The 21,487-nt window shown below is 35.9% G+C and overlaps 1 protein-coding gene across 5 annotated transcripts in view; it reads left to right on the top strand.

Moving 5' to 3' along the window:
• TBL1X (transducin beta like 1 X-linked) overlaps positions 1–21,487 on the top strand; it is a 371,320-nt gene that overhangs the window by 115,170 nt on the left and 234,663 nt on the right. For all 5 annotated transcript variants that reach the window (XM_021006254.2, XM_078146115.1, XM_021006255.2 and 2 more), the window contains one exon: positions 7,529–7,602. The gene's annotated coding sequence lies outside the window, so the exon portion shown is untranslated. The remainder of the gene's footprint in view (positions 1–7,528; positions 7,603–21,487) is intronic.

Here is a 21,487-nt window from a genome sequence, read left to right as displayed (position 1 = left end):
CACTAGCTTGTGTTGTAAAGCATTGGCTTTTAGTGGAATAGAGCGTGGGATTGGTGCCAAGGACTGCTCCCTGGAACTTGACTACAGAGAGCTCCTGGTTTAACTCCTTTTACCTGTTAAAAAAAAAAAAGTAATGCGCATGATTCAGAGGTAAAATAAACGAATTTGAGTTCATATTTAATTACTGGGTCCCATATGATGGAACCTTTAACTCTTGGTTATATGCAGCAGATAAAAGTCAAAGCCGTCTATGTAAATGAAAAAAAAATGCCCCTTGGAGTAATTTAATTAATTAATTTAATTAGATTAATTTAGAAATGGAGCCAAGTGCTTATGTCAGAAATTTACTTTGCTCAGATAGTTTGGATTTGTTAGAGATCATTTATTTCAGTTACTCCATTACTGTTCAGTATTTTAAACATTTCTAGGTATGCTGTTATAAAATTTGGAGTGACATCATTGCATAAAATCCCCAAATTGGAAGGTATTTAGAAGTCACCTAGTACAACCTTAACTCAAAACATAGATTCTACTTAGACCTTGTGAAAAGTTTTAGCCTTCAGTTTCAGAGGAAACCAGGAAGACTTGTATGAATTGAGGCAGAGTTAAGAAAACAGAATTGAACAATTTATGTAATAATAGCATTGTAAAGAAAAACGACTTTGAAATATTTAAGAATTCTGAATGCATCCTCTATGCCAGAGGATGGAGGATGAGGAGCACTATTATAATTTGTTGTGTATTACCCAGTTGAAGGACTCCTCCCTCCCCCAACCCCGCCTCTGTTTCCAGGTATTTTGACAACACAATAAGACCTGCTATAAGCATTTTATAAATGTCTTTCTCAGTTTTGATCTTTTTGTGAAATGTGCAATTTTAATGACTTTAAAAGGTATAGTTCTAACTTGCTTTCTAAAGTGAATGGATCACTCTGTGACCACACTGAGTCCATTTAAGTCCTTTCCTCCTACATCTCTTGCAACAACTGTCACTTTCCTTTTTTATTATCTTTGACGAACTGATGGGTATTAGATGTAACCTCAGAGTTGTTTTAATTTGTAATTCTCTTGTTTGTAGTAATTTTGAGCAATTTTTTTTCATATAGTTTATAACTTCTTTTGAGAACTTCTTGCTCATATCTTTTGACCATTTATCTACTGAGGGATGACTCTTGTGTTCTCTCTCTCTCTCTCTCTCTCTCTCTCTCTCTCTCTCTCTCTCTCTCTGTCTCAGATATTTGACTGTTAGCTCTTAATCAGAAATTTGCATGATTTTTTTCCCAGTTAGGTTTTTTCCTCTTCTAATTATCACTGCATTCATCCTGTTTCTATCCAAAACAAAACAAAATTCTTTTCATGTTTTATGTAATAGTAATAATAAAACTTCCATTTTATTTCTTATGATCTTTTCTCTCCCTTGTTTGGTCAAGAACTCTTCCCCCTTCCATAATTGTAAAAGGTATTTCCTTCCTAATTGCCCAACCAAAATCCCACCTTTTCCTGAAAGCCTTCCTGAACCCCTCTTAATTCTAGTTCCTTTCTTCTGTTATTTCCTATTTATCCTGTATATAGCTTGCTTTGTATATATTTGTTTGCATGTTGTCTTTCCCATTAGATTGTTGGCAAGGACTGTCTTTTGCCTCTTTTTGTATCCCCAGCACACACTTGGTGGTCCCTTAATAAATGTTGATCTATTGATATTATGTGATATGTTGGTCCAAACCTAATTTCTACCAGACTTCTTTTCAGTTTTTCTAGCAGTTTTAGTTAAATAGTTAGTCCATACTCCATGGAAGAGGTCTTTGAGTTTATAGAATACTATATTACCAAGTTTAATTATTTCTGGGTCTTGTGAAACCAATCTTCCATCTATCAACCTGAAAATTTATTAACCAGTATTAAATAGTTTTTATGATTGCTACTTTGCTAGACCTTCTGCCTTCACACGTTTTATATCATTATTTCTTTCAAGTTCTTCCTCTAAATGAGTTTTTTTTCCTAGTTCTAAAAACTTACAGTTTTACACTGAATTTGTAAGTTAGTTTAGGTAATTAATCCATGAGCTCAACCATTAAGGAGTTAATATACATTCATCATAACTTCAGAATTGTCTTGGATCATTGTGTTGCTGAGAATAGCTAAATCATTCAACGTTGATCATCATGCAATATTGCTGTTACTGTGTACGATGTTCTCCTAGTTCTGCTCATTTCCCTTTGTATCAGTTTATGGAAGTCTTGACAGGTTTTTCTGAAACCATCCTGCTTATCATTTATTAGTACAATAGTATTCCATCACAATCATATACCATAACTTGTTTAGCCATTCTCCAGTTGAGGGGTGTCCCCTCAATTTCCAATCTTTTACCGTCACAAAAAGACCTACTATAAATATTGTTGTACATATAGGTCCTTTTCCTTTTCATTTAACCTCTTTGGGGTACAATACGGTAGTATTTCTAGGTCAAAGGGTATATACAATTTAATAGTCCTTTGAGCTTAGTTTTTTCATTGGAAAAAAATCCTTATTTTCCCTGATCTGTAACTCAAATTTACAATTTCTTTCAACTGTGAAATTTTTAAAAATCAAAACAAAATATTATTTTAAGAAGAGCGCCATAGGCCTCCTAAGAATATCAAAGATGTCTATGAGCCACAAAAAAGTTAAGAACCCCAGGTTCTTAACACTAAGCACCCTAGTAAAGTTTCCTTCCCTTTTTACTTATTTTCCCAAAGTTGATTATTTAATCAACTTTGTTAATGCTTTCTGCCTTGATTGACTTTTAAGCACCAAGTTCCCTAGGGTGAAATATAATACCTGTGAAATGAAAACATGAAATGCAAATAGCATCTGTTTGTTGACTAATTCCTGAAGTTAGCTTTAGGAGTATTTCCAGGATCTTAATGTCTTCAGTACTGGTACTTGCTAAGTGTTTTTTATTTGTTAGCACCATTAGTTCCTGTTCTGATTTATCATAATCTTAAAATATGTAAATATATGGTAGTTTGATGAAGAAGAGGGAAAGGAACTACACATTTATTAAACTCCTACTGAGTGCAAGATTCTGTGCTAACACTTTACGAATTTTATCTCATTTAATCTGATTCAAAGAGCTGTTTTTAATTTATTTACATTTGTTTTTAAAAATTTGTTCACCAAATAGTAAATGAAATTGCAAACCATGCAGTTGCCCTTTCTAGATGTGGGGTGAGTAGGACATTTTTTGCATGTGTCCTTGTGATAGAAACTGAAATGTGAACACTGTATAAACATATGGTATTTGGGAATTTCGAGCATGAATTTAGAGATAAATAATGTATTTTGTAATTATATTTAAAATCTTGTTTAATGCTCGGTGCAAATTGTGGAGAGGCAGGACTTTTAAAGATCCAAAACAGATTGTTTAGGGTTCTTTTCAAAGTGCCTTAGTACCTTGTGATACATTTAGTCATCTATAAACTGGAAAACTAATTAGTACCATAGCGTAAGGATTATTTAGGTTCTTATGAAACATTAGGCTTTATAGCTGTACACGTTCATTTTAGTAACTTTTCACTTAAAAATTAGCTGTATATGTGAGGAAAAATTGCTAATCCAGCTCTGTTTGATGCATTCATTGTCTTTATTCCTTAAAATAATATTTTCCTTAATAAAGATTACATTAAACCTTATTTAGAACTATGAAGTAATGTAGAAGTTTAATTATAAAACAGTTTAGAAAGAGAAATATTCATTTGGAAATCATACCTCAGTAGATCTGTGATCTCTTTGTGTGTGGTCCTTCCTCCAGTGATGCAGATTGCAATCCATCTCTATCTTACCATTTTGTACAACTCTTGTCCATGTCTTCCAGCACATCCTCAAAGGAGAGGAGCGATGGGGATCTGTCCCATATGCTGGGAAGCTTTTTTCTCTTTGTCTTGACATTTTATGGATACCAGTAGAGTAAGGCCAGGTCCTGATTAGTTCAAGCAAGGAATCCCCTGAAAATTTGCATTGCTTGTTTCCATTGGGCTGGAGCCACTTACCATATTTTACATAATTATAATTTTGAATGAGAGTGAATATGAATAATGCGACCACTATAGGGCATTAATTATTTGTACTAAAGGGACTTTGCAGTTTGCCAACTGTCCATCATTTTTTGCTATGAGGTCTACACATATTTTCCCCTCTTCTATATAGATCTGTGATTATATAACTTCCTCTCTCCTCCTCAGTTGATTGTTTAAAAAAGAAGGAAAGGAAGAAAAGTTTTATTAGTGATTTTTTAACATCACAGTTATTTTCTCATATTTTCTTCTTCCTCAATCATAGGGGGCCCCTACATTATAATAAAAAAAAGTAATAATAAGCAAAGGCAGTTTGACTATGTCTGATAGCCTATGCCTTATTCTGCTTCTGTATTTCAACATTTCATTCCAGAGAAGATGGAGCTATGTGCCATCATCAGCTCTCTGGAGTCAAGATTGATCATTGTATTCATCTGAATTCTTATGAGATATGATAACTTGTTAAAATTCTGTCTGTGATACCTAGGATTCCCTCAGTGAGACTTAAGTCTAGCTAAATAAGTTAATTATATCTTATGGAATCGATTGACTCATATTATTACTTTATCATTTTATGAGACTGACATACCAGATTTGCATGTAGTAAATGATCTTTAAATAGGAACTCTGATCTATAAAATTTACTTTATTTCCATGTGGAATTTGTATAGCCTCTTGTAGTTTGGATAAAGAGATTATTCATAATTTTATGTCGCTGAGTATCTGATACAAAGAACATGATGGATTCATTAATTGCATAAAAGAAATAATCAGTAAAACGGTATGCATGTCAACAACAGTGTGTATACATGTATTTTGTAAGTATTGTGAGCAAGAAACGTGTGCATTTGCAAGCCTGAGGTTCTTCCAAGAATAAATATTATTTATAACTAATATATCATTGAAATGTAAAAGTAGCTGGCATTAGTGGCTTGTCATTCCTGTTATTTTGGATTGCTTTAATTTTATGGTTCTGGTTTTACATTGTAAAAGTTACAAATGTGATACAAATTCATGCTTATTCATTATCTAGCTCAGAGAGGGGCGAGTGAGAATGGAGGAGAGAGTGGAGGAGATCACATGATAGTAACTGACTGAGCTAAGTAGCAGCAGCAGCAGCAGCAGCAGCAGCAGTGGTTTGTACAGAATTCTGCCTGTTGATCCTTTTCTAAGTAAGAGTTGTGTCCTTGGATATTCATTATCTTAAAGGAAGGGAGCTAGTTGACTTCCTTCTTTTAAAATGTAGTAAATGAGCCCTTATAACAACAAAATCAGTTAGTGTAAGACCATATAGTAAGCACAGTAACAGATACCATATAATGTACACATAGAGATTTTTCTTTTCTTTCTTTTTCTTTTTTTAATAGATCACTCTGATATGTTGTACTGTGTTCTCTTTTACCTCTACTTAGAAATACTATATATTTCAGGTGTTCAGGATACTATATTCTACCTCCTTTAAAAGGTGCATGTTAGCAAAACAATTAACCACAATACAATACAGTACCACATTTATTAAGCACTACTCTGTTCCTGGCACTGTGCTAAGGGCTGAGAAAACAAATTAAAAAGTCCCTTCTTTCCAGGAGTTTACAAATTAAAGGGGGAAGATTCTTCCTTCCTCCACCCCCTTCTCAAAAGGAAGGAGTAATGCAGGGAAATGATGATGTTGAAGTCAACACCAGGCAGCGCAGCTGGTGAGAAAGGAAGAGTTGGCTGGGCTCTATAAAGGAGGAATTTTTCGTTCCACACTCTAGACCTCCAGTCAGAGAGTAGAGGCAACTGACGTTACTGATGAAGTGTTGAGTGCCAGTGATGAAGCAATCTCCATAGTGATGGACATACAGGGGTGGGGTATGTGTGGAGATGATGATGGTACCGTTGAAACCAGGAGGAGCATCTAATGGGAAATGAACAACAACACGTTGGCATGTGCTTCCTTCAGGCTTCAGTTAACCAGTCTTACTTTCTGGTCTGGTCAGATGTAGGGCTGAGATGGCAAAAAAATAACTTTTTTTAAATGAATTGAGCAAAGCCCTAGAAGCAAATGAAACTTTCCTGCCATATTGTAGAGGATTTTGAAAATGTTTTCAGAATTGTTTTTGTGAGAGTGTTATATGGAAATCTTAATGATGGTAGGGATTATGACTCAGTATGTATACTATTACTTTATTAAATATAATTCTTCATAAAATACAAGGCAAATCCTCTTTTGCTTACTAGAAGTTCTCAGTCTGGTCACTTTGGGGATATTTTTCTATAACTGGGACTAAATCTTACAATCTTGTTTTATACCTTATAACCTCATATATATACACTATTTAACCAAATGCAAATGCTATTCATTGAAGGATAGTTGTATTATTTTCTAAAGATAGGGCATTTGTTTATACCTATACACATGTGTATATATACGTGTGTGTGTGTGTGTGTGTGTACATTTTATTTATATATATATTAGGGATGGAGGAGCATGAAATTACAGAAAATACTAACACTGCTCTTCCCCCAGACTCCAAAAAGTTGTGAGTTCAGTGACAGCAGCTGCAAATCCCCCAGTTAAGCCAGTTCCTAATATTTAGGCAGAAGTTGAACTGTCTTCCTAAATTCGCATTTGTGTCTTTCTCTAGTCAGCGTTTGGCCTTTTTGTGGCTGAGGTAAAACTCAGATTACTGGAAACATTTGAGTAACTGAAAATCAGATTATACTATTATCTCTGTGTATAGACAGGCAAAAGAACATACCTTTTCTTGGGATGACCTTCAGTTCTTGCGTAGGACTACCATTTTGAATGTTAGTCAGACCAGATCATTTGCTTTGAGACCATTGAAATATCTTTCCACTGTGTCCCACCACCTCCCTGTGAGTTATCTCTTATAATGAAGAATAGACAAAAAAAGTTATGTAAGACTAAACAATATATCAGAAAAATCTCATGCTTCCACCTCTGCAAAGAAGTGTGTGTAGGGGATGAGAGGGAGGCTGTATCTCCTCTGATCTCTCATGTGGAGCCAAGTTTGTTCGTTATAATTTTGCAACATTCAATCTTAATTGTTTTGTTGTTCATTTACCTGCTACAGTTGTGTCTATTGTTTTTTCTGGTTCTATTTACTTTGTATCAGTTGATATGTGTTTCCCTATTTCTTTTTATTGATCATGTTCATTGTTTCTTAAAGCACAATATTTTGTTATGTGTTCTGACTACAACTTGTTCAGCATTTCCACAGTTGATGGATATGTACTTTATTTTCAGTTCTTTGCTACCACAAAAGGTTCTGCTGTACTGTCATTATATATTTTAAAAAGGAGCCTAAATTTTTAAGAACAGAATATGGTAGTAGTTGTACTCTATATGTTAAGAGTTTTGCAGTGAATCCAGATTCTTCATAAAAATGAAAATCAGAATTTTTCTGATTGTAAGGTACTGATGAATTTGTTTTAAGGCTAAAACTTTGTTTTTGTTTTTCCTATTGGCAGGTAATTGATGATAGAAAACTGACCTAAAAGGAAAATCCAGAGAAAATTGGGAACTTGCCTTCGTTTGCCCCTGAGTAAGTGAAAGTATATATAAAATGGAATTTTTTAAACCTAATTAATATCCCATCAGTGCCTGCAGATTTTTGGTCTTTAAAAATAAATATTAACTGTGTTGGCTTTATGTGCTGGAAATTATGAAGATTACTCAAAATTTCTTGGATGAGTTTGGCTGATTGAAAACAAACAAAAATATCGTATCGTATATCTCCATTAGTTCTTCACAGTAAACTCCTTTTATAGGCTCTTAAGTACCAGTATAAAAAAATGAAGAGAGGCAGTAGTTAAAAAAGAATGTGCATATTTCATTTGAACTACTTTTTAAAATTGAGCTTTCCCCATATCAATGATAGACACTTCTCTGTGTTCAGATGGCTCATAATAACTTTATTTTGACTTTTACTTGTCTTTGAATCACATTTGGACTTTTTCTCAGGTTTGGTGGGTGGGATGGAATTTTTCAGTTTAGAAATATTATGTTCAATATTTTTAGAGTCTGGAACCCTATTTAAATTAACCTTGGGAAAATGAGAAAACGAGACAAAAATTGCAGAAAGGGTTTCTCCTAAGGAATAGCAGTAACATCTTGCCTCTCATTTTTCATATAATCTGAAATATGTCCTGGTCTTTTCCTGAAACCAAGGACATCGTCTCCAAAACACTCAGGCGTTCCAGAAATGGAATCAGTGGATAGACACAATTCATTGATCACCCATTGTCAGCACAATCTAGGCAACTGTGGGTGATATGAAGAAATATATGACTTGCTCTTTACAATCAAGTTGGCCTATAAGAAACAGAAACCAAAAAGCTAAATAAATAAATTACCAGATAGTTTGATTCAGTATCAAATTGCTGACATAGACATAAAGTATTTTAGAAAAGGAAGACTTTAGTGTAGACTGAAGACAATAAAAATCATTAGTACAGATGATCTGAAGAAATAGAACTTGAGTCAGTTTAGTATAAGGATGTTTAGTATTTTTTGGAGTGGGAAAAAAAGATAATTATTCTGGGTACAGTGAATTGAGAATACTCGTAGAGAGCTAGTGATGAGTAAATGTCTTTGTAGTCCAGGAAAGGAGAACTCTAGCTAGAGTAGAAGGTTAATGAATAAGTGTTTGAGAAATGTAACATATAAGGTTGGATAAGTAGATTGAGGACAGATAATAGAGGCATTGTCATGAGCATGTCAAGCTAAGAAGTTTATATTTTATTTTATTGTCAATGAACATTTTTAAGTTAGGGAACTGAATTGAGGAGCGACATGAAAGTAGTATTTTAGGAAAGTTAATTTGGCAATGGTTTGTAGGCTGTTTGGAAGACAGACTCTAGAAAGAGAGAACAGTTAGACTTAAAATAATTCAGGCACTGGGGACTGGGATCATGATAGGGAGAATGGAAATGATGGAACAAATGTGAGAAAAACTAGGAAAAGAATTTGTAGGACTTAATGAGTGGAGGCTCTGGAGAAATTGAGGAAAGGGAGCAGTCAAAGATGTCCGTCAGCCTGGATGACTGTGAGAGTAGTGGCACCTTTGACAGTAGAATAGAGAAATTGGGGGATTGGTGAGGGACGCTGGTTTTAGAAGGAGATGAGATAGGGATTCTAAACCTCCTTCAGTGGAAGAGGGTTTGATCTTCCTATGATAATGTAGCCATAGGTGTGCATACGTTATGAGCAGGCACACCCTAAGTGAGCATTGTCGTTGACCCGTCTTTTCCTTTCCAAGGACTCTAGCCCATGTTTTATGCATGCTTATGAACTCAGCTATGTAGGATAGGTTTGAGGGGTGGCCTCTACACCAGCCAAAAGAGGGATCTAGAGCAGTTGTTGTTCAGTTGTTTTTCAATTGTCTGACTTTTTGTGACCCCCGTTTGGGTTTTTCTTCACAAAGATGCTGGAGTGGTTTGCCATTTCCTTTCCTAGCCCATTTTATAGATGAGGAAACTGAGGCTAAAAGTGTCTTGCTCAAGGTCACATAGCCAGTATATTGTCTGAGGCCAGATTTGAACTCAGGAAAATGAGTCTTCTTGACTCTAAGCCTGGCACTCTATCTACCTAGCCGGTCTCTCCGGTAGTAAAGGATAGCGTTCTTCTTATTTCTTATTTCTCTTTGTTTTGTTTGTTTGTTTGTTTGTTTGTTTTGGTGAGGCAATTGAGGTTAAGTGACTTGCCCAGGGTCACACAGCTAGTAAGTGTTATGTGTCTGAAGCTGTATTTGAACTCAGGCCTCCTGCTTCCAGGGCCAGTGCTCTATCCACTGGGCCACGTAGCTGCCCCCTAGAGGGTAGATTTCAAAGAAAGGCGTGAACTGAGATATATGCAATACTTGCTTTAGAAGAAATAAAAACATCCAGATAAAACAAGGGTGCATCATTTTTCTGAGATCTCATTGTTTTGGAGAGGATTTATTAAGATGGAATGTAAAATTCATTTATAAGTATAGAAATAAAGGTACTTATTCAAAAATGGGGTAAAAATTAAAGGATAACCTGGATCAGTCTTCCTATATAGATCAGTCCTATATATTGGCAGAGTAAGCCTATTTTATCCCATCAAGATAATTTTATACGTCTATGTATACATATGTATATAAACATGTATATAAAGACACATATGTGTTCATTTAGGAATTGCTGTTATTAACATTTGTCGTTCAGTTGAATGGGGTTGTTGATGAATATGAAGTGTGATTGTCCAGTTCTAATCTAGACAGTTAGATACAAGCAGGTTGCTGTTGTTTTGTATCTATGTTGGCTTTGATGTTTAGGGAAGGAGTTTACTCCTCTCATGCTAACTCTCCCGCTGCAAAAGACTAGTCAGTTGTTCAAAAGTGAACTGAAGAAAAAGCGAAAATTTCCATTTATATCAGCATTCTTACACAGCACCAAAAAGTAGAGGCCAAACCCAGCCTGATTAAATCGATCAAGTAATAGCCCTTACCCATAGCATCCTTTCCAAGAGTGATTGGAGGAGCTACCTGTAGGGGACCGAATGGACTATGAGATCCTGAGAAGATGGTTTCGATATCTAGCGGTTCTGATATTACTTCTGTTGTAGCGTGTGGCTTGAGCGAACCTGTTTGGAGGAGGCAATTCCCTTTGGCCAAACAGATAGAATGACCAAATTCTATTTGAGAACTAACAACTTCTGAATAATGGTATTGATCAAAAAATCAAAGGACTGAAGACAAACTTACCATGTTTGTCTCAAGAGGAATGCTTGTGCTTCCAAGGATTCCAGTTTTATGACAGTGTAGAAGTAGATTCAAGTTAACGAGGCACTCTTCAATAGGATAATAAGAAATCTCTCGAGGTGTTGTCAGCTTTCATGGTGATTAAAGTAATACCTAGGAGTCCATCAGGTACTCAGACAATTCTACTGCCCTGTGTATCTCAGTAAAGAATCACCTGTGTTCTGGTTATATCTCCAGTGACTTTTTTTAAAGGGGCGCAGTCATTTTAACACTTGCTTGATTTAGCTTCTGATGAAAGATGAAATGCTCTCATTTTCACCAATGGCTTTATTTTCTTGACATTAAAAGGAAGGCCTTGAGACTAGATTCAAAGAATTGTAAGCATTGTAAAGGGCTACCCTGTCAAACCTGGAGCCGGTACACAAATTCCATTTATAATATTCTTGACAAGTGCATTTGAGTTTCAAAACTCAGTTATTCAAGGAAAGAGTGGGGGAGGTGTGATTAAACAACAATTCATGTGGGAAAAAAAAAAGATCTAAGAGTTTTAAATGCCTGCAGGCTCAGTATGAACCAACAGTGTGATGTGGCAGCCAAAAGAACTAATGTATTCTTAGGCTGCATTGTTACAGGCATGATGTCCAATACTACCAGTGATGATGCGTGGTCTGAGTCATGGAACACTGTATTCTCCAACGAGTGGAAATTTTGTGTAGGATAGTGCTTGATGTGGTATAAATCGATCGCCGCTTATTGCCAGTGTTGACTTATGTTCAAGGAATAGCCAAAAAATATAATTCAGGAAATATTTTTTGTCAGAAAAGGAAGTGGCTGGGTTATATAAAGAAAGTGACATAATGCTATAAAGGGATAGAAAACTGCGGTAATATCTCCCAGATGTTCAAAGACCAAGGAGAAGGCCATCATCATATTGGAGAGATCTCTGAAGAATTTCTGGGAGGTCATGAGCAAGGATTATATAAAATGTGGAGGTGTGTCTGGGTTATGATCTGCACCATTGGAGGGACTTAGCTGCTTTGAAGCATATAGTGTCACTGATAAACTATTGTCATAGTTGTGGATTGGTCAGACTGTTCTGTAAAAGAATTTGGATTTAAGCTAGAAAAGGCACTTCTGTGTTCCTATACATTGGTGTTGTTTAGTCATATACAAAATCATGAGTTCACGTACAACTCTTTGTGACTTCGTGGATCATAGCACGGTAGACCTTTCCTTCCTCCACCATCTCCAGAAGGTTACCCAAGTTCATGTGCATCACTTCCATGACACTATCTATCCATCTCATCCTCTGCTGTCCCCTTTTCTTTTTGCCTTCAGTCTTCCCCAACATCAGGGTCTTTTCCAGTGAGTCCTATCTGCTCATTATATGCCCAAAGTATTTAAGCTTCAGCTTTGGTATTTGTCTTCTAATGACTAGTCTGAATTAATTTCCTACACTTTGACCCAGCCTTAAGACCAATCCTAGGCAGTTGCCCTAAGAAGACAGAGGGGAAGGTTGCCATATATGTCAGGATATTCAAAGCCTCACATTTTGTGGTGTCAAAAACAAAAAATTGAAAACAGAGTTATGTGCCTATCATTTATAGAGAATAACTACAAATTGTGATACAGGAATGTTGTAGGCTATTACACTCACTTTTACAAAACTTAAAGACATTAGAATTTAGATCAATTCAGTGACAAAATTCAGAGACACAATTCAGACCTAATTCAGATGCCAGAAAAAGTGATAATGAAGCATACTTTTCTCTCTTTTCTCGGTAGAGAGGTGGTGGACTTGGGTGAAGAGTGAGTATACATTGTCAGACATGGCCAGCATGTTAGCAGGTTTTGTTTAACTGTTCTCCTTTGTAGTAGGAAAGGGTTCTATAGGGACATTATTATAAAATTATATGTGTGTGTGTGTGTGTGTGTGTGTACACACATACATATTTATATAGCACAAGGCAACAATAAAACATTTTTAAAAGTTCATTGTCCAAAGTGAGGGAAGAGATATTCATGTTGTACTCTGCTCTAATCATACCTCAGTTTAGGAGGGACCTTGGGAAATTAGAGTACACAGACATGGGTAACCAGGACAGTGAAGACGATTTGGCTAAAGATCACACCAAAAGGACTGGTTGAAGGAATTGGAGCTCGTTAGCCTAGAAAAGAGAGAAGGCTTAGTGAAGGCCACCAAATAATTGTGTTTGACACTGTTTGAAGGGCTTCCATCCAAAAGAGGGATTCAATTTATTCTGCTTAACCCCAGAGGGTAGAGACAGGTTTTGACATGATATAAGGAAAGACTTTCTAAAATTAGAGCTTTCCAAAAGTAGAATGGGGAATGGGTAGTGGTTTACCATTCATTGAAGGTCTTCAGGCCTGGGCTTGATGTCCACTTGTCAGTAATCTTGTAGAGGAAATTCCTGTTTTGTTTTCATTAGGTTGACCTGTGAAGTTTTTCATAGCCTTGAGATTCTGTAATTTCTGGTTGTCCAGCCTCTGCATGAAAGCCTCCGCTGATGGGGAAATCACTGTTCCCTGAAGCAAGCTGCTCCATTTTTGGATAACTTCACTTGTTAGGGAGTTTCTCCTTATGCTGAGCCAAAATCATTCTTCCTGTAATTTCAATCTGTTGGGCTGAGATCTTAGACCAAGAAAAACAAATCTGATCCCTCTTTTACATGACAACCTTTCAAATATTTGAAGACTTCTTCTCCCCCACAAAGTCTTTTCTTCTCCTTGGTAAATATTCTCAGTTCCTTTAACTGTCATTATATTGCAAGATTCTGGGTTCCCTAACTGTCCTGATGACTTTTACTCTTAATAAAATTGTTCACAGTTCTCAATGACCATTCCCCCATCCACTATCTCCTACTTTAAAAAAAAAAATTAAAACCAGATGATACAATGACCATTTCTGTCAATATGTTCCTCATTGTGAACCCACAGTATAATAACATTTTTACTAAATGGAGGCAGTAGCAGGTAAAAACCTCACCTCAGAAGACCTAGGTTCAGACCTCTCCCCTCCACCCAGGAACAAATACACATACATACCCTGCCCGAGACACACAATAGTTATATGACTCTTTTCCAGTTATAAATCTATGATCTTGCAATTTGAAGACCCTCTGGAAGTTCTTAGTTCTGTTGCCATCCTTTCTAAAATGCAGAACCCCAAACTAGACATGATAGTCTAGACATATTCCCTCCCCAAGAAAGACTATAGTGGAATTGTTATCTAGCTCACTCTGGCCTCTCTACACCTATTGTTGTTGCCTAAGATCAAAGCAGTTTTTTTGGCTGTCACATCACCCCGGCTGGCTCATAGTGAGCTTTACAGTAAAACACCAAGGTCTTTTCACTTTAGCATCCCACTACAGCAGGCATGTAGCATAGCCACAATTTATGTATTTTAATCTTTCTGTTTTCTTATCTTTTTTCATTACAAATTGAGACAGTTCTCAATAATCTCTTTGTGGGTTTATGGTAAAGCAGTGACTTCGAGTCAAAAATATGCTCATTTGCTTTCTTTAATAACAGATCTGACCTTTTTGTCTTTTCATAAGTCAAAACATAATATTTAGTGTGCACCAAATTTTTTGTACGCTAATATTCTTTGACAGGAGTTCTTAATCTTGGGCCCAAGGATAGGTTTCAGGTTTTCTCTTGGACGAGAAAAAAAATTATATCTTTTCACTAAAGAAAGTGAAATTTAGTGTTTTTCATCAATTGTATAAAAACTTTATTCTGAGAGTTGATAGATTTTACCAGACTACCAAAAGGTTGGGGATATAAGACATAAAAAAGGTTAGGAACTCTATAGGCATGTATCAAATCAGGGTGTCCAACCAACATAATTTTTGCTGCAGAGTCTTTAATAAGGGAAAGGAAGGAGACAAGCATTTGTTAAGCACCTACTATGTGCCAGGCATTATGCTAAGTGCTTTACAAGTTTCGTCTCACTTGGTAATAATACAGCAGTTCTCAAATTTTTTGATCTCAGGATTCTTTTACGTTCTTAAAGACTCAAAAGGACTTTTACTTATGTGGGTTGTATCTGTTAATAAAATTGAAACTGGTAAAATTTAAAAATATTAAGTCATTTAAAGTAGTAAATCCATTACACTGTAAAACCAATAACATTTTTGTGGAAATAACTGTATTTTCCAAAACAAATAAAAATAGAAGATTAGCATTGTTTTATGTGTTTTTGAAAATATCTTTAATGTCTGGCATAACAGAAGATAGCTAGATTCTCATATCTGATTCTGCAATCATTCTGTTGTGATTTTTTAAAATTAGAGTATATAAAGAAAATCCAGCCTCACACAGATAATATAGTTGGAAAAGAGAAGAGTATTTAAATAGGCAGATAACAAAATTAGTATTACTATAAAAATAGTCTTGACCTTTCAGACCCTCTGAAAGAGTCTTAGGGACCACACTTTGAGAGCCACTACTTTAATACATTATTAAAAAAAAAAAAGATCTCAAGTTAAATTGTTTGAAACAGTGGCATGTAACAACAGCCTGTCCCTTGGGGGTACTCTTCCCCTTCTTGATTGGTGGGAAGTATTAAGTCCAACTAATCAGAAAATGGTAGCTATGTCTGACTGGGGCAACTACAGAGAATAAAAGTATTTCATCCAAGAAGAAAGTAACCCTCCCACACACATCAAAGTGTTTTCACTCATTTTCTGTAGTTTACAGCCTAGTAGAGGGCAGTAATGCCTAGGGACCACATCATACAGAGAAATTACCAGTTATGTGGCTACTGTTAGTTGCTACTTTCTCTTCTTGAGACTAAGCTGTGGTGATAACAGGTCTCTTTAGTACTTGTAAACAGCAAAGCCAAAGAGAGTCAGGCTACGGATAAAGAAAATAGAAAGCTATGGGGGTGTGATGAGGCTGAGGAAGGAAGTAAGCATTTATAAAGAGCCTACTATGTGTTGAGATATTATTTCATTTCATCCTCAAAACAGCCCTGCAAAGGTAGGTGGTCTTCTTATCTATGTTTTACAGGGAGGAAACTGAGGTAACTGGTGAAGTGACTTGCCCAGGGTTACATAGCTAGAAAGTGTCTAAGGGCAGATTAGAACTTGGGTCTTCCAAACATGAGGACCAGCACTCTATCCACTCTGCTTCCTAGCTTCTTCTAATCCAGTGCAGTGACTACCTACTTGCCATTATCTTCCCAGCCAAAGCCTTGGAAGAATACGTGTGGGAGTGCTCCCTACTTGGACCCACACATTATGCGAACTTATGAGTCCCAGGCTTGGAAAAGGAGAAAGTTTGGAGGACATATATGAACACAGGGAGAAGTTGCTATTATTGCCATCATCTCTGGTTTTTGTACTTATTTAAAGTTTTTATCATCCAGATTTTGGTCACATTGGGGCATAATTTTGAACTAAAATACCTTTCTTAGTAAATGCTTTTAGGAAAAACCATTTAATGTTGGGCAGGGTATGGCTGAACTTAGTAAAGAATCCTTCTATAACTATATGGTATTGGGAATCAAAGAATTTAGTTATCATAATTGAATTGCTTTTATACTTTTTTTTAGTGCTATTTATGCCAGTTAATGAACTTATTTGAATACTTTTAAATTTTTAATTATCTTTGTGAACTTGACAAACATTGAGAAAAAATGGTTATTTCCATATACTGAGAGGAACAAAGAAAGCACATCATATCATATGAAATTGAGAATGTCATTACATATGGCTTGATTTTTAAAAAATAAATTCACACTAGTTCCAAAACTGTTATGATTGCCTGTGTTGTTTTCTGACCCTCTTCTGATATCTGTGTATGTTTTCTTTAGATGCTTCATTGATGTTTTTTTTATTCCCTTTATGAAGGAGGTAGGGTGTCACCATTACTATGGCCCCTCCCCATGAGCTCCAGAAAACAAACATAAAAAATTCTCTTGTGACATAATCAGAGAAAAGGAATTCAGATAATGACCATGTCCAGAAAGGTGTCTCATTCTGTATCTTTAATTGCAACACTATTCTCTTTCTTTGATGAGGCAATCAGGGTTAAGTGACTTGCCCAGGGTCACACAGCTAGTAAGTGCATAGTGTCTGAGGCTGGATTTGAACTCAGGTCCTCCTGAGCTAGAACTCTATTCACAGCACCACCTATCTGCCCAACACTATTCTCTTAAGAAGTGGAAAATGTACTTCATCATTGGTCCGCTGGAGTCATGGCTGGTCATTGCATTTGAACAGAGTTCTTAATTATTTCAGAGTTATTTTTGTTTACAATGCTGGAGTCATCATATAAATTATTCTTTTGGTTCTGCTTATCTTATTCTCTGTCAGTTCATACAGGTCTTCCAGATTTCTCAGAATCTGTCCTTTTGTCATTTCTTATAGCTCGTAGTATTTCATTACATTTATATACCATAATTTGTTCAGCCATTTCCCAATTAATGGGCACCTATTTAGTTTCTGTTTGTTTGCTACAACAAAAAGTTCTACTTTAAATATGTTTTTTTTTAATAGGAGTCCTTTTTACCTTTCTTTAATCTCTCTGAGGAATAGGTCTAGAATTGTAATGTAGTCAAAGGGTATGCAGTTTAGTTACTCTTTAGGTATACTTCCAGATTGCTTTCTAGAATGGAATAGACCAGTCCACAACCCTGCCAATGGTGCGTTAACGTGCTGGTCTTCCCAAAGCCCTTCCAGTTATTGTCATTTTCTGGTTTTGTCATCTTTACTGTTCTGATGCATATGAGGTAAAACTTCAGAGTTGTTTTAATTTGAGTTTCTCTTAAGTGATTTGGAGCATCCCCCCCCCCATATAATTGTTGATTAGTTTGCTTTACTTCTTTAAGAATTGCCTACTTATATCTCATGAACATTTAGCTATAGAACAATGGCTCTTATTCTTACGTATTTGAATAAATTCTCTATATATCTGCTCTCAGGGAAACTTGCTTGTAAAGTCCCCCAGCCTTGTTTCCCTCCTAATTTTTTGTATATCCTAATTAAAAGAAAAAGGTGTTAAGTTGCACACCTGCTTTCCCCATGTTTTTCATAGAATTTTCCTTTTTTTTCCTTTCTCTTTTATAATCATCATATCAGAACAGAATTATGCCCGAGCTCAATCTTATATAATTTCCTATGTAACCCTTGAAGAAATTAGGATTTTAAATATATACTTATCTTTTTTCTTTCTATTAGAATTGCATTACTTCATCATTTTTAACCCCTTCCCATTACTAAAATGCATTTACCTATCTTAGTTTTTCTTGATTTCTGTCCTTGCAATTCAGAGTTTCACCTTAGCTTTGATCTTTCCATCTGGATGCTAGGAAGTCCTGTCTTCCATTAAAAATCCATTTTTTCCAGGAAAGATTAAACCCAGTCTTGCAGGATAAGTTATTCTTGGTTCTAAATCTGTATTTCTTGACTTTGGAATACTATATTCCTAGATTTTCTCTTTTTTTGAATAGTTGTTGCCAAGTCTTATTTTGACTGTAGTCCCTTGGGACTTGAATTGTTTCTGACTTCTTGCAGTATTTTTCTTTTGAAATGGCAGTTCTGAATTTTGGCTATGACATCCTTTGTTATTTCAGTTTGGGGGTTTCTTTCAGAAAGTGACTGATGGATTCTTTTTATTTTCTCTTTGTTCTTTATTTCCATTAATTGGAAATATACTAGAGTAAGTCAGTTTTCATTTATTCTTTCTTGAAATATGGTATCCAGGCTTGGGGGGGGGCAATATTTTTCAGGGAATTATGATCTCTTTCCCATTTTCCAGCTTACTTGTTTTTTTGTAGTAGTAGATATGTTACATTTTCTTCAATTACTGCTTTTCTGTATTTTGGTTTTGTTGTAGTATTTCTTGTTTCAAAGAAGTTTTGAGTTTTGTTTGTTCTATTCCCATTTCCTGAGGGTCTATTTCTTGTTTTCTTCCTCCTACTATAAGTTATTTTTTCTCCTTCCTGTTCTTTCTTTCAGAGGTTTTATTTAATTTATAATTTTATTTTTATCTGTCATTTCATTTCTTCCAAGTATTCTTGAATTCCTTGTGACCAAGATATACATGGAGAGAGAGAGAGAGAGATGTATAGGTGTATAGATAGATGTATAGGGGTATATATGTGTCTATATACACACACACACACACACACACACACACACACACACACACATATACACGCCACATTGATTCATTGATTGATTGATTGATTGATTCATTCGTTTATTTCTTTATTTGCCCTAAGGCTCTGCTTGTAGTAGTTGTGGGATTTTTCTTTTCTTATGTGCTTTTTCCTTGGGTTTATTTTGACCCATGATATTTCTTCGTAGAGTTCAGTACCTTCTTTTCTTTCCTTATATCTTAGACCTCTGTTGGATTGAGTTTTTGTTCCAGGGCTCTGTGCCACCCTTGGGTATCTGTAGCTGACCTTCACCTCCTTTGATGTTTCCCAGTGAATCCCTGTATCCCAGGATACAGGGTTGCTTGGTAATTTCATTCTCCTCTGAAACTTCCCCCAGGCCAGGTTCTGCTGCAGGCTTCTCTTATTCACCTTGGTTTCCTCGGCCTCAGTACTGCTAGAGGCTTTCAGCCCATTCACTTGAACTCACACTGGCTTACTGAAGAAGATGCTTCTTCTGCTCTTAATACCTTCTGGCTGCCTTTGTGTATAGGCCTGAGTTGGATGAAATATCTTATTGATATTCCTCTTTGATTTTCGTGTTTCAGACAGTTGATGTTTTCTCATATTCAGTTATAATTTGGTACAATTCAATTAATTTTAACATTCTTACTGACTATGGAAAAAAGCATTATGCTGAATGTTGGAGTGATGCAAAGATTAATACAAAAGTTTTTGCCTTCACAGAGCTTACCATGTACTGGGAGATAAATAGAAAACAGAATAAGCAAGCAGAGGAAAGGTATTAACAAAATTCCTCAAAAGATCTGAAGAAAGAAGGAAGCTTATTTTCAGCTGAATGAGGAGGATCTAGGAAAGGTCTTATGAAAGCAGGTAGCATTCATTCTGAGTCTTGAGAGGTGATACCTAAAATATCCCTTCTATGTGTTAGCAATAGTAATGTAACTTAAACTTCAAGATCTTTTTCTAGGAAAGATGAATGAGGTCAATTCCAGTTCTACAAGAGGAGAGAGAGACAGACAGACATAGACACACATAGAAAGGAGAGAGAGATTATTTCAGGCATAGAAACCTATTTCACTGTATGCTTAATTTAATCACTTTGTACCCACACTTGGGCCTCCAGGGTTTTCCTTTTATATCATGCAGTCGGTTGCCACAAACATCTGCCTCTTTAGGAACTTCCCTTCTTCCCAGACTGGTTTTTAGTTTCATTCCTCCCAGTTCTTTGTCCCTTCTACTTTTAAATACTTGTATTACTCAGAAAGTAGTCTTAATGTCCAAAAGCAAAAGATCTGGATTCTAGTACTCCTGTCATGTATTATGTCAGCCTTTTGACTTGGCTATTAATCTCACTTAACGGGATCTGTAAAGTAAAGGGTTTTAGGTTTGATGAAATCTCTCAGCTCTAAAAGTTTGACTTCTGTGTGTCTTCTCCAAAAAGACCACCCATCTACTGGGCAAACCAGCCAAGGCTGTATGACCATACCATTCATTATGATAAATACATGTTTTTGTGTGATCAGAAGGTTCAATAAAGTTTTGTTTAAGTCTTTTAATCTCCCTTGTTGTTTTAATATTTCTATGAGAACTACGTGTCCTGGTAAATTAGAATAGTAAGTCAATTCAGAGAGCTTATTGTGAGTAGAAACACTGTTAGGTTTTGGAGGAAACAGATAACTAAGGCATAGTTATTATGGTGGGAACTGGTGCTGTCTAATAGGGAGATAAAATAAATAAATGAATATATATATTCCCCCCTTTATTCAGCATAGAATCTCCCAAGTATGTAGAGTAGGTATAAACAGAATATTACGGAAGAACTAAGGAAAGAAAGATCATTTATGAATGAAGGAGGTCAAGGTGGAATTGATCTAGGTCTAAAAGGTTAAATAGGGTTTTTCAGCAGACAGGGTTGGGTTTGAAAAAGAAGGGCTGTTTCAGGAATAGGGAAGGATATGTGAAAGTATAGAGGTAAGAAAGTACTGGGTATTATCAGGGAGCCAAGAAAATATAGTTCATTGTATTAGAGCCTGGAGTATTTGGGTGGGAGCAGTATGAGATGAGTTTGGAAAGGTAGGATTATTAACCATAAATGGATTTTGACTGCCAGACAAAGACGTTCATCCACTGTAGTGGGCCATTGAAACAAAGGTGTGATGCTACTGAATCTGGGCATAAAAAAGATTAATTTGGCAAGTGGCATGGAGGACAGTGAGAGGGGGCTAAAGACATATTGGAAGGTCCAGGGATCTGGTAATTCTGTTACTAATGCATGGTTCTGGTGGTCAGCTTAGTCTACTTGCTGTAGTCTTCTTCTTCTTATTTTTTTTTTAAAGCAGTTGGGGTTAAGTAACTTGCCCTGGGTCATAGAGCTAGTGAGTGTCAAGTGTTGGTCTGAAGCCGAATTTGAACTCAGTTCCTCCTGATTTCAGGGCTGGTGCTCTATCCACTGTGCCACCTAGCTGCTGCTATATTATTCTTAACAGGAATTTTTTAAAAAGCAAGATTAAAGTGCTCTTTAAAGGGTTTTTAAGTCCCTGTCATGAGTTTATA

This window comes from Phascolarctos cinereus, unplaced genomic scaffold, assembly GCF_003287225.1.
Source record: "Phascolarctos cinereus isolate Bilbo 61053 unplaced genomic scaffold, phaCin_HiC Scaffold_726;HRSCAF=1367, whole genome shotgun sequence".
In the NCBI taxonomy this organism is placed as follows: Eukaryota; Metazoa; Chordata; class Mammalia; order Diprotodontia; family Phascolarctidae; genus Phascolarctos; species Phascolarctos cinereus.
The sequence above is the reverse complement of the archived record's forward strand: the minus strand, read 5'-3'. Positions and strand labels throughout refer to the sequence as shown.